The following is a 13853-nucleotide window of genomic DNA, read 5'->3' as shown; positions in this document are numbered from 1 at the left end:
AGTAATGATTTTACTTTGTTGGCACATCTCTTCTTTGGTTTATCCATGACCTGAGACCCTTTATTTTTCTTTCCTGTTAATGTTTGGTGAATCTTATGTATCATTACCAAAGACAAAGGGTTCCTATGTGTGTCATATCTTTATCCCATATCAGAGAGTTATATGAGTATATTGTTTTAAAGCAGTCTTTAAACAGAGCTAACACAATTTTTGCAAATACAACTAGTATTTGAAACTGTTTTCCCAATTTTTATTCACCTAAACCATTGATGATCTTTACTTTTTGATTGCTATTATTATCTATTTTTTAAATAAACAATACAAGAGATTAAATAAGTAAAGCAAATGAGAGACACAGTTTGGGACCTGGAGCCCTATCTTGTTTGCTGACCATAAATATCTTGAGTCTCAATTCAGTTAAGATCTCCTTCCTTTCACAGTGAGGTGATGCCAAAGCAACCAATCCCAAACTGAGCATCATTACCAGTTAAAAACTTTTTTTTCTCTTCTCTACATCTCTAGTATCAGACTGAGTTTCTGAGTATAGAAATGATCAGTCTGATTCCAGACAGGGCAATAGCAACTTTGCCCATGGATTATATAGACTATGGTTTACTCTTGATTCCAACTTTCTAACTTATACCCTATCTACTGTCAACTAATGTCTAAGGTAGATGCATGACCCAATTTATATCTATTGTATTCTTGACTAACTCCTGTACAAGTTGTCTGTCCCATCCCATGCTTTTCTGCCTTTGATAAATTCCTATAACTGGTTCATACCCAATCCATTTCTAGATCCTACTTCTCTGTAGATGCACAGTACCCACATACACAAAATCAATTTATTTTCTTCTCTATTAACTATAAACAGGAGTGTTGATGATGAATATTGTACTATTACTGTCATACACTAATGAATACTTCATTTGGCAAATGAGATTCTAAATTATGTCTTTTTATCAGTGTCTACATTTAAATTATATTAGATATAAGGATATTTATATATGAAAGTAGCATAAATCATTGTTGTAACTTTTATATATTTATTTCTGAATATTACATTGAAACTTTAAAAAGTATTATACATAATTAAATGAACATATATTAATGTTTATATGAAAAGGTTAATATTCAGAGAATTCATGAATGGATAAGATCATAGATCTATTGGGCACTGAATATGACAGGGCTGAGAGGCAGCTTGGGAAGCTGGAAAGCGAACTTGCTTGGGAAGCAGCCAGAATTGCGATAAAGTCTCACTTATGACATGTACTGGCTGACTGACCCTGGGCAAAATGTCCGAGGACAATAAGACTATAAATACTAAGTATGAGCAGAGGTATCCAGACTCAAGGACTCTCTTGACCACAAGCTTGATGTTCTTTGACTTCCACCACACTGACTGTGTGATGTTCTAAAAATTAAAAAAAAAACTCATAATAGAATTCTATCCAAAGTAATAAAATGTGCCCCAAACTCTCATATTATGCATTCTCTCCAGGTACATATTATAAAATGTATTTTATTTTATGTAAAATATAACATTTTGTTTGAATTCACACTTTCATAAAGTATTTTTGAAATGAATATTTGAGGATCTCATTTTTTTATTTCCTTGTGAGTTGTTAGAAGTATAGTTTTTACAAGATCAGCATTTGAAAGTTTGTTTATTTTTTCAATTTCCTAAGAACTTTTCTTGCATTTAAGATATATTTTCCCCAGATGTCTTTACTGAATGATGAATTGGCATGCTTTTAAAAACTAAATGATTGATTATTAAATAAAAAAATAAAAGAAAATTCCAAATAAAAAAACAGCTGTCTAACATTATTTAAAGAAATATTTCAAAGAACACTCATAAGAGTAAGAATTAAGAAAGGAAAAGGAGATCCATACAATTGACTAATTCTCTAATCTCTGATATCATTCACAGTTCAATTTAACATTCATGCAACCTGTAACACCTATGTAGTGTATCTATTGAATTCTAAGGGATACAAACTTGAGTAAGTCAAGATCTCTGCCTTCAGAAAGCTTTGAAGGACATGAAATAATTACATCTATTAATTCTACATTATACTGTAGTTTTTTATATATTGTATCCCTTCCTAAGCTTCCTGAAGGAAGGATTTGTATCTTATTCCTCCTTTTTTCCTCTGTGGTTTCAACAATTCACTTATTAATCAATAAGCACTAAGTGTCAGATATTCTGTTAGACTCTGGGGATAGAGATAAAAAAAAGTGACAAAACCCTGACCTTCAAGGAACTTACATTCTATTTCACCACCATGACAACTAAAACAGTGCTTTGCACATAGGAGACTATCAAAAAAATTAATGAAAAGGAACAATACTAAGTTTCATAAATGCATTGTTATATATAAGCAATGTTTTGGAACTGCACAAAACAGAGAGAGACTGATTTTGATTAGGAAGAATAAAGAAGGATTCACAATATTTGTGCTGAGCTTTATAGTTTTTATTGATTTATTCATTCATTCATTCATTCATTCATTTATTTTAGTTTTAGTTTTCATTTATTTATTTATTTTATTTTGACCTAAGTTTTTTTTTAAAAAGATACGATTCCAAGAGATAGACATTAGGGCTCAGAGGATATTTTGGGAAGAGGAAATAGTTTTATTCAAGACTGAGTAGAGGGGCAGCTAGGTGGCACAATGGATGGAGCACTGTTCCTAGAGTCAGGAGGACCTGAGTTCAAATTCGACCTTAGACACTTAATATTTTCCTAGCTGCATATTGTTTGGCAAGTCACTTAACCCTGCTGCCTTGCAAAAAAACAAAAACAAAAACAAAAGTGAATAGAATACATTACTTAATTGTATTCATCCTAAGTGTAAACCCATTCTGAATATCTGAGAGTTGGAAACCTTTCCCAATGTGAGTTCATGCCTTATCCTCTATCCTTTATAAACCAGATTCTTTAATTTTCTTAATAAATGAAATCTACCTTTCTGCTTAAAAACTTATCAATGACTGTCCATTTTCTCAAATGTGCTCACTTGTTGTATATTCTGGAGACTTATTCATATGAGACTGGAAGTAGAGAGATACAGGGAGGAAGCAGAGAGTGACAGAGAGGACAAAAGAGAAAATGATAAAGGGAGAGAAAAAGTTTGGGGAAAGGGAGGGAAAAAGAGAGGGAGTGAAAGAGGAAAGCACAGAGGGAGAGAGGGAGAGGGAAAGAGAGTAGGGGAGAGAGAGAGAGAGAGAGAGAGAGAGAGAGAGAGAGAGAGAGAGAGAGAGAGAGAGAGAGAGAGAGAAGGAGAAAGAGAAGGAGGAGAAGGAGGAGGATGGAGATTATCAATATATGTACAGCTTTCTGATTTATTTTTTTTCCTCAATCAAAAGAAGTTTCTCTCCATCTTTTACCTTCTTTTTATTTTCTTAAGAGGAAGTTCATTCAAGCTTTCCCCGTTCTCTTCTGATCAATATCTTTTTTAACAAATGATGTTTTAATTTACTCATTAATCACTTCACCAGACCCTGAGATTTTCACTTGCTGTTTCAGTTAAAGACTATATCCCTTTTTGATGATCATAGTATTATGAAACAACATTTAGAGTCCTAGCAAGAATTTTAAACAGAGCAATTCCACCACAGCTTACTCCTCATCCACCTGCAGATTGTATACAGCTAAATGAATAAAATAAGCTAACAGAACTGACAGTTTACAGCGTGGGGAGACTACTTGACTGGATGGTATTGGCCTGTATGTTTTGGAACCGAGTACTTTTCAAACTCAGGGTGAATCTGTAGGAATAAAATAGAAGAAAACATTTCCTAACAATCTCAGCTGCCTGAAACTGGAATAGTATGACTTCAGGGTAGTGGATTGTTATTCAAATAGAGACTGGATGCCCACTTAGAAACATAAAATTTTAGAGATGGAACTTTGAGAGTACTGTTGAAGGAGAGTCTCACTTTGCTTTTAATTGAGTTTGAATGTCTTTTAGTCATACTATATCAGAGAATGTAATCTTAAATTTTTCTTTAGAATTATTTTAAAATTGCAATGTTTCTTATGCTCCACGTTTTCACCACATTTACCATTAAAAAACAACATATGACTGTGTGTACCAAAGGTACAAAGAAAGATTTTTGCTTATTTTTATTCATAGAGAAAAACTATAAGAACATAAAGGATACAACTTGCAAACTTGGGCTTATAATGACAATTAGGTTTACCCTCCCCCCCAAAAATTCAAAGACTAAAATGTTGAGTTGAAGAGAATGAGGAGAAATTTATTAAGGATACATGAAAACATTAATATTGGTTACAAATCATCAGTTCCATAACCAGAATATAAGAGAGATCTGCTTAGACAGCAGTTCATATGAAAAGAATCTAGAGTTTTAAGTGGGCAACCAAGTCAATTGGTGTCAACATCATGAAATGTGAGCCAAAAACCAAAAGCAAAACAAAACAATAAAACCTTCATGTGATCTTAGAGTGGAATTATGAATGGCATGGGGTCTACGAATAGGGAGATGAAAGTTACACTATACTTTGCCTGATCAGAATATGCATGTAATATTGTTTTTAAGTCTTTATGCCCACATCATTCCTTTATAGGAAGGACGTTGATGAACTAGAGAATGTGCAAAGTAGCGTGACCAAGATAGTAAAGGACTTCTTGATCATGCCATATAAAAACTGTTTGAACTATTTGGGGGAAGATGAATCTGGAGAAGAAAAGACATGTGAGCCTACACAGACAATAACTGTGTTTCAATATTTGCTAAATCCCTCTTGCTGAAGAGGGATTAATCAAGTTCATTTTGGCTCTCAATCTGCACATCTAGATTGAGGTTTGATGAAAGGAAAAACTTCCTAAAATGAGAACTAACTAAAAATAGAATGAGATTCTTCGGGATTCTCACCTACTAAAGTTTCTCTCTCTTTTTTTTTTAAGTTTTTTTGCAAGGCAATGGGGTTAAGTGGCTTGACCAAGGCCACACAGCCAGGTAATTATTAAGTGTCTGAGGCCGGATTTGAACTCAGGTATTCCTGACTCCAGGGCCAGTGCTCTATCCACTGCACCACCTAGCCACCCCCTCTACTAAAGGTTCTTAACAAAGTTTACAGGATCTTTTGTGGGGAATGTTGAATTCTTTTTCAAATATGAGTTAAAATAGCCTTTGAAATCTATTTAATTTTGAGATACTATAAATCTAGAATTCTATAATTATTATTCTCAGGTTGTAAATTTACTCTACATCATGGAGTAGTCAGGTAAAAAGATGTTTTGAAAACACTCTGACAATAACATCCATGTCTCCACTTAATCCCATGAGGGTAACCTCATGAATCTTTGACCTCATGGTAGAATTATAGTATAGCCCTAGATTAGGGGTTCTCATCCTAGAGTCAATGGACCCAAGGCACCCATGGATAGATAGGAGCTATGTGGCTCACTGGATAGAGCACTGGTCTTGGAGTCAGGCAGATCAGAGTTCCAATCTGACCTTAGATACTTGACTCTTAGTAACTGTGTGAACTTGGGCAAGTCACATAACCCTGATTGCCTCACACCAAATTCATATCTTGCCTCTGGACCCAGATGATTCTGGAAGAGAAAGTAGGACTGGTGACTTGGCACAGAAACTTCCTCACTCAAATCCAATTCATGTGCTTGTCATGGCATCATGTCCTTGATATTGTGGTCTTCTTTGAAAATGAAGGACAAACATTAATTATCAGCAAGATTGATAACTTGAATGAAGTAAGAGAAATCTTTTTCCCCTGCTATCATTGATTTCTAGTCTAATTCTATATATGTTTCTATTTCTATTCTATTTTCAGGATAGAATAATAATTCTATGTATTTTATGCATTTAAAATATCATGCTGAGGCTGTATTAATAGGCTTCATCAGAATACCACAGGGACTATTGACCCAGAAATGTTTGAACCCTTGCCCTTGATAGAGTCATAAAAAACAATGTTATTGTGGATAGCTCTAACCCATCTAGATGCTTAGCTTTTATACAGCAACAGTGTGTTGGTGTCTGATTACCTTAATGCATACTTACATTCTGACAGAATAGTTCTATGCTTTCTTATCAGTTCCAACTTGACCCACATTCCTGAGAGCATCTCATTGGTTTCAAAAATTCTGAATGAAACTGCCTTGGGTTTAAAGGTAATTTGGTTGAATAGCTACCTTCACTGTTAAGTCAGTCTGGGAAGCAAATTGCTATGGCAGGAAACTACCTTTTGACATACAGTAGAGAGTGGTGGGAGCCAAGTCCCCAAGGGACTATTGATTACTCCATTCTATTAGTATGGAGAATATGAACATAAATTGTAATGTCTGTTGCTCTTTGTCCAAATATGAAATTTTAATGGCATATGTCTCACATGTAAAGCTTAGGTAGATCTCAGTTATGTTTTTATCTATGTTTTTTTCTAGAATTCTGTATGATCCATTTTTATAATATTTTAAATGATACTTTATACAACCTAATACCATATTGTGAGTGAAGCCTCATAGATCACATAATTTTCATGGATTTATTGCCTGTGGTTCTATGTATAAATCTTAGCAATATCACAAATTGGAAATTGCTTTTCTACCTTGTCCATTATATTTATAGAGAAGTTCATAATTACTAAAGTATTCCTTTCTCAAAGTCTCTTGGCTTTGGCCCAGTCTTATTTATTTTGTAGGCATTATTTCTGCAGTGATGTTTATTAGTTTGTGCCAGTCAATATTAGGATTCATTTGCCATGTGGCAGCCCTCTCATACAACACAGCTATAGTTCTGTGAGTCTTATCCTTTATTATCCTGTCAGTTTTCTGTGAATGAAACTAATTGGAGAACTTTATTTCTTCCCTTGGTATACATATTCATACATAAATATATACAGATTTATTATAGTGGTTGCAATGAAGGAGCTTGGAAATTTGGAACCATATGGAGCATAATAATATTAAGTAATCCTGAAGAAAACAATTTCAGATTTTCTTATTGTTCTGAGATATAAGCATGGAGATGCTAAATTAATTTGTTCTTTGATTATGGGTGTACCTTAGGAAACCTGAGACTAAGGAAAGGAGACAGGGAAAAGAGAAGGGGAATATAAGAAAAGATAAGAAGAAGGAAAGATGAAAAAAAAAAGAAGAGAGGGGCAAAGGGTCAAACAACATATGCTTTAGAAGCCACTCAATAGCACCTATCCTGTGTGATGTTTATCTTTGGGATTGACAGATGCTTCATCTAATACTCTTCCACCTCTGTCCCTGTCTCATTCTTATATAGATTTCTATTTTTTCTGTTCTTCAGATTCTTTTGGATGATGATAGGATAAATATGCACATGGATATAAAGTATATAGATAAAAAAGTTTAATAGGCTGATAAAACCTGAGTTAATATAGAGATTATTTTCTGGAGATAGGTTGTGGCATAGTTCTATGTGATTTTGTGATGTATTTGCTTGTACTAAAATATATATAGCATGGAGTAATTCCTTATATAATAATTTTGTATTGATATGCAGTAGGGGAGAATCCACACTAGCACTACAATATCAGAATGATTTAATTATATTGCCAAAACTCATTAAAAGTCTGCACTTTCACAACCTGGAAGATCAAAGCAATTATCAAGATATTAGAATGAACACAAGCTCCTGCTAGTTTTGTTTTTTGTTTTTTTGAGGCCAGACATCCATATTTCACCATATTTTTTCAGGTGAATTGAACACACCACCCAAATTCCACTTCTGATTGCCTTGGAAATGTTAGCTGTCCCACCTCTATAATAGATCAGTTTGCCTCTCCTTAGGTAATCTGGTGGTCTTCATCTCCAGAGATTCCCCATATTGGTTCCAGGCATAGGGAAAACTCTTAATAAACTTAGTTTTGCTACTATGGCTAAGAATTGCCAAATTCAATGAAGAGGCTGTCTAACAAGATGTATCCTAAACTTGAAATACTATAGTTGGCTCTCTAAAATATCTATTATGAGCTAGACCTCTGAAGTATAGGCCAAACAATGTGAGTTTAGATTAATGCTTCAGACCTCTACTTTACTTTGAGGAAGTTACCCACGGCTTTGTGGGACAACAATGACTCTCTTCATGGTATTTCAAATGGTGGCCAAAGTAGATGTTTGAATTTTTTTCCCCACAATGCAGAAAGGAGAATATTTTCTTGGAAATTATAAGTTATTGCTTCTGTTGTTTCAGTCATGTCTAACTCTTCATGACACAATTTGGGATTTTCTTGATAAAGATACTGGAGTGATTTGCCATTTCATTCTCCAGCTCATTATACAGATGAGAAAACTGAGGGAAGCAGGATTAAGTGACTTGACCAGGGCCACATAATTAGCAACAATCTGAGGTCAGATTTAAACCAAGAAATATGAGTCTTTCTGGCTTCAGTTCTGGTACTCTATCCACTGCCTCACTTATCTGCTTCAAATGATAGATATTATGTTCCAAACAAAGCTACACTTCTTCCCTAGAATGATATGGAATAATTATCTCTTTGCTATTCCCTTGTGTATTCTTCCACCAATTTTATCAAGGAATAATATTCTCTTTTGTGACTTTTTTGCAATAGACAATAGGTTACTTGGTAGGATGAACCCTACTAAATAAAAATTTGCTATAGAGGAGAGATTCTTAATTTATGTGTGTGAGTGAATCCTGCTTTGAAAATCTGAAAAAGTCTATGGACCCCTTCTCAGAATAAAAATTTTAAGTGGACAAAATAAAACACATCGGATTACAAAGAAATTAACTATATGAAAATGTAACCATCAAAAAACTTCATGACTACTAGTTTTAGAACCCATATTCTATCTGCCAAAATTGTTGTAAGGGAAAGAAGGCATAGGAAAGATAGATATTTGATATCTCAAATTGGGTAAATCATTTTACATGGAGGTTAGATTCTATAAGTTTAAGAAACTTAATAAAGAACAATAAAACCTGGATTTTAGGGAATTTTTCTAGTTTATTAATATCTTAAGGATATGTAAGGAAAACCAAGTACCTGAGCAAAATAAAATATTGAAGAACATTTGGTAGAAGTTCAATAGAGGAAAATATAAATGATATTGTAATGGTATACTAAGGATCACCTGGAGAGAAGAAAATGTATTCATCTCAACCTTGTTAAGGGACAAGTAATTATTGATTCAGTGGCATCCTGTCTTATAAAGGATAAAATTTTCTTCCTCAGTTGATGCATTTGCTCATTGCCACCTACTTTTAAAAATTGTTTTCAAGGCAATCAGGTTTACATAGCTATTAAGTGCCAGGTGTATGAGGTTAGATCTGAAATCAGGTCTTCTTGACTCCAGAGCTAGTACTCTCTCCACTGTACTATTGAGTTATCCCAATGACTGGATTAATTTTTTGCCTGAAGCCAAATAGAGAAGGTGACACTTATTATGACACTCCTTCAATGTGTTAGAGGGTGGCATGCTGAAATTATCAAGGCAGGAGGCTAAGAAGTGACACTGGCAAGGGAAAGTTGGCATACCAATCCCCAGCACCCTCAGGAAAAAAAAAGAAAGGGAATAAGAGGAAACCTGTCCAAAGTGAGAGACATTCCTAAATGTTTACAACTTTGAGGCCACTTTTTCACAGCTTTATATTTTGCCCCTCAGTACTCCTTTCATTTTAATCCCTTACTACTTCAATTGTTCCCTATCTGCCCCAACTTACCAATGTGTGGTTTAAGTATGAGAAATCTCACTCATACCATTTACCAAAGTTGTAGTTGTAAATGAGAGAAGACATATGAGAGGTATATGTCTGATATCTCAAATTGGGTGTATCATTTTACATGGAGGTTAGATGCTATAAAATATAAACTCAGTTTGACATTTAAATCTCTTAACAATTCTTTATTTTTGAGATTCAAGAAAATCATAATCAACATTTGACTTCATAAAATGATTAACTTATTTATTAACTTTATTGTAATCAGTCCTATATCATTCACTAATACAAGTATCCAGAAGATCTCTTCATTTTGGGAGACTTACCCTTTGCCTAAGACTTTGTGAGGGATATCCACCATGGTAACTGCAAACACTTTTGATGAGCATACATTTCTCCATTATATGTTATTCTTTTTTTAAAATTTATTTTTTATTCTCATTTTGTACAAATTTTTTTTCACATTAATTAAATATACTTGTTTGCAAGTAAACAAAATACCCCTCCTCCCCATGAATCTATTAGATAGACTTGCTTGGGCGAAAAAGTAAAGGGGAGAGAAAAAAATTAAAATTAAAAAAATAATAGTAATAATTGTAGGTATGGCCAGGTGGCGCAATGGACAAAGCACCAGCCCTGGAGCCACGAGCACCTGAGTCCATATCCAGCCTCGTAAACCCAATAATCACCCAGCCATGTGACATGCAAGCCACACGATCCCCACTGCCCTGCAAAAACCAAAAAGAAGAAAAAAAAGACCGAAAATAAAATAAAATAGTAATAATAGTAGGGGTGGCTGGGTGGCAGACAGAGCATTGGCCCTTGAGCCAGGAGCATCTGGGTCCGAGTCCGGCCCCAGACACCCAAAGATCACCCTGCTATGTGGCCCCAGGCAGGCCACCCAGCCCTATTTGCCTTGCGCCCTCCCCCAAATAATAATGACAAAAAATGTGTTTCAGTCTTTGTTCCAACACCATCACCTCTGTTGTGAGTGGATCATGTTCTTTATGATAAGTCCATCACAAAAGTTACTTCCATATTTTTCCAACGTTGCCATTGCTGATTGCAACTCCCTCCTTTCTTATTTCTCCACTACCATGTACTCTATTTTCTCTCTCCTTTCGCTATGACTCTGCTGTAGGGTCGCTGAGTGGCACAGCAGACAGATCCCTGGTCCTGGGGCCAAGAAGCCCTGAGCCCCCATACCACCCCTTAGGCCCAGAATCCACCTGGCCCTGTGGTCCTGGGCAGGCCTTCCAATCCCAGCCCCTTGCAAGAAGTAAGAAAGAAAATGTGTTATATCTGGCCACTCTCCCCCCATGGTCCATCCTCTCCTCCTTTATTCACATCCCCACCCCTTCCCCCTGCTCCCCCCTCCTTCTTACTCCAGATGTCTATACCCCATTGAATATATTTGCTGTTTCCTCTCCTAGCCATCTCTGATGAGAGCAAAGTTTCCCTCATTACCCCTTGCCTCCCTCCTTCCATATCATTTCAATAGCTCATGGTAATAAAAAAATCTTATTATGTGAAATATCTTGGACTATTCCCCCTCTCCTTTTTCTTTCTCCCATTCCATTTCCCTTTTTTTCCTATTGACTCCATTTTTACACCATATTTTATCTTCGAATTCAGCTTTCTCCTGTGCTTCAACTATAAAAGCTCCCTCTACCTGCTCTATTAACTGAGGTGGTTCATATGAATATTATAAGTATCATTTTTCTATACATGCAGTTCATCCTCATTAAGTCCCTCATATTTCCCCCCTCTCCTCCAATATCTATGCTTCACCTTAGTCCTGTATCTGAAGATCAAACCTTCTGTTCAGCTCTGGCCATTCCAAAAGGAACCTTTGAAATTCCCCTGGTTCATTGAAAGTCCATCTTTTCCCTGGAAGAGGACATTCAGCCTTGCTGGGTAGTTCGTTCTTGGCTGCATTCTAAGCTCTTTTGCCTTCCGGTATATTATATTCCAAGCCCTTCGAGCTTCCAATGTAGCTGCTGCTAAGTCCTGTGTGATCCTGACTGCAGCTCCACGATATTTGAATTGTGTCCTTCTGGCTGCTTGTAATATTTTCTCTTTGACTTGGGAGTTCTAGAACTTGGCTATAATATTCCTGGGGGTTGGTTTTTTGGGATCTCTTTCTCGGGGGATCGGTGGATTCTCTCCATTTCTATTTTGCTCTCTGCTTCTAGAATATCAGGGCAATTTTCCTGTAGTAATTCTTTGAAAATGATGTCAATGCTCTTTTCCTGATCATGACTTTCAGGTATTCCAATAATTTTCAAATTATCTTTCCTAAGTCTGTTTTCCATATCAGTTGTTTTTCCAATGAGATATTTCACATTTTCTTCTAATTTTTCATTCTTTTGGTTTTGAAGTATTGATTCCTGATTTCTGGTAAATTCATCAATCACCCTGAATTCTATTCTTTGTCTGAAGGATTTGTCCTCCTCAGAGAGTTTTCTTATCTCTTTTTCCATCTGGCCAATTTTGCTTATTAAAGCATTCTTCTCCTCAATAACTTTTTGAACTGTTTTATCCATTTGACCTAAGCTGGTTTTTAGCATGCTATTTTCTTCAGCATTTTTATGTATTTACTTGAGTAAGTTGCTGACTTCATTTTCCTGTTTTTCCTGCATCTCTCTCCTTTCTTTTCCCAGTTTTTCTTCCAACTCCCTCATTTGATTTTCAAAGTCTTTTTTTGAGCTCTATCATAGCCTGAGCCCAATTTCTGTTTTTCTTGGAGTCTTTAGATGCAGGAGCTTGTGCTTCCTCATCTTCAGACTGAGTATTTTGTTTCTTCTTGGGCTCATTTGCAAAATATTTCTCAATGGTCTTCCTCTTGTTTCTTTGCTTGTTCATTTTCCCAGCCTAAGCCTGTTTTTTGGGGGTGCTTCCTGAGCTTTTGGGACACTCCCACAAGGGTCTCAGTATGTGAGATTATGTCCTCCCTCCTGGTCTGTGAATGACCATAAGTGCCCCCCTCTGCCACGAGGCCGAGGTGGGGGGCCCCTGTTGTTCTATGGGGGGGCCTAGATTGCAATCAGGATCTGCATGTGGTCAGAGCCCCAGAGTCCTGTTCCAGGGGCTGAGGACAGAGTTCTGCAGTCTCTCTCTCTTCATTCCCCTCCCTCAGCTCAATGGGCTCATGCCCTGGGGGCTCCTGCTCTGCCTCCTTCTGTTTCCTGGTCTAGGCTGTGAAAGACCAAGCTGCTTGCTGTGTGCCCTGAGGTCTGGGCTCCAGGTGCTCACTCTAGCAGAGGTTTTCCCCCCCTACTTTGTGCCCGGTGCTCCCTGGGGTGCAGCTCAGGAGACTCCCCCATGGTGTGAGCTGCTTCTCCCACCGCCCTGGGGCTGCCTCTGGGAGGCTGAAGTTCTTTCGCTCTGGCGGGCCACCCCTCTGATGGGCCGCCCCTCCGATCCCAGGGAGCAGAGCTTTTCTGCTCTTTTCCAGGTTACCTTGAGTAGGAGAACTGCCTCACTGGGTCCCTTTGTGGGTTCTGTCTCTCGAAAGTTTAGTTAGAGTCCTTAGTTTATGAGTTTTTATCAGAGAGCTCCTAAGACTCGATCCCTTCATGTCACCATCTTGGCTCCCCAGGTCTATTATATGTTATTCTTAACAAGAATGATAAGAGTTGAATAAAAATTTTAAATGGACAAAATAAAATAGGATTACAAAGAAATTAACTAAATGAATATGTGAGCATTAAAAAAATTCATGACTACTAGTTTTAGAACCCATATTCTATCTGCCAAAATTCTTGTAAGGGAAAGAAGGCATAGGAGAGATAGATATTTGATATTTCAAATTGGGTAAATCATTTTACATGGAAGTTAGTTTCTATAAGCTTACGAAACTTAATGAAAAACAGTAAAACCTGGATTTTAGGGAATATTTCTAGTTTATTATTATCTTAAGGATATGTGAGGAAATCCAAGTAACTGAGCAAAATAAAATAATGAAGATAATAATATAATAATATAATGTAATATAATATAATAATAATAAAACTTTCTTTGTTGTAAGATATTTCAAGAGATCTTTTAAAACATTGATCACATGGAAGATGCCTAGTTGTGGTAGAACCTTCAAGGTGATGTTTTATTCTGCTAGAAAAGTGCTTTTTAATAGTGCTCAATGA

This window comes from Macrotis lagotis, chromosome X (assembly GCF_037893015.1).
Source record: "Macrotis lagotis isolate mMagLag1 chromosome X, bilby.v1.9.chrom.fasta, whole genome shotgun sequence".
In the NCBI taxonomy this organism is placed as follows: domain Eukaryota; kingdom Metazoa; phylum Chordata; class Mammalia; order Peramelemorphia; family Peramelidae; genus Macrotis; species Macrotis lagotis.
Note: the sequence above shows the minus strand (reverse complement) of the source record.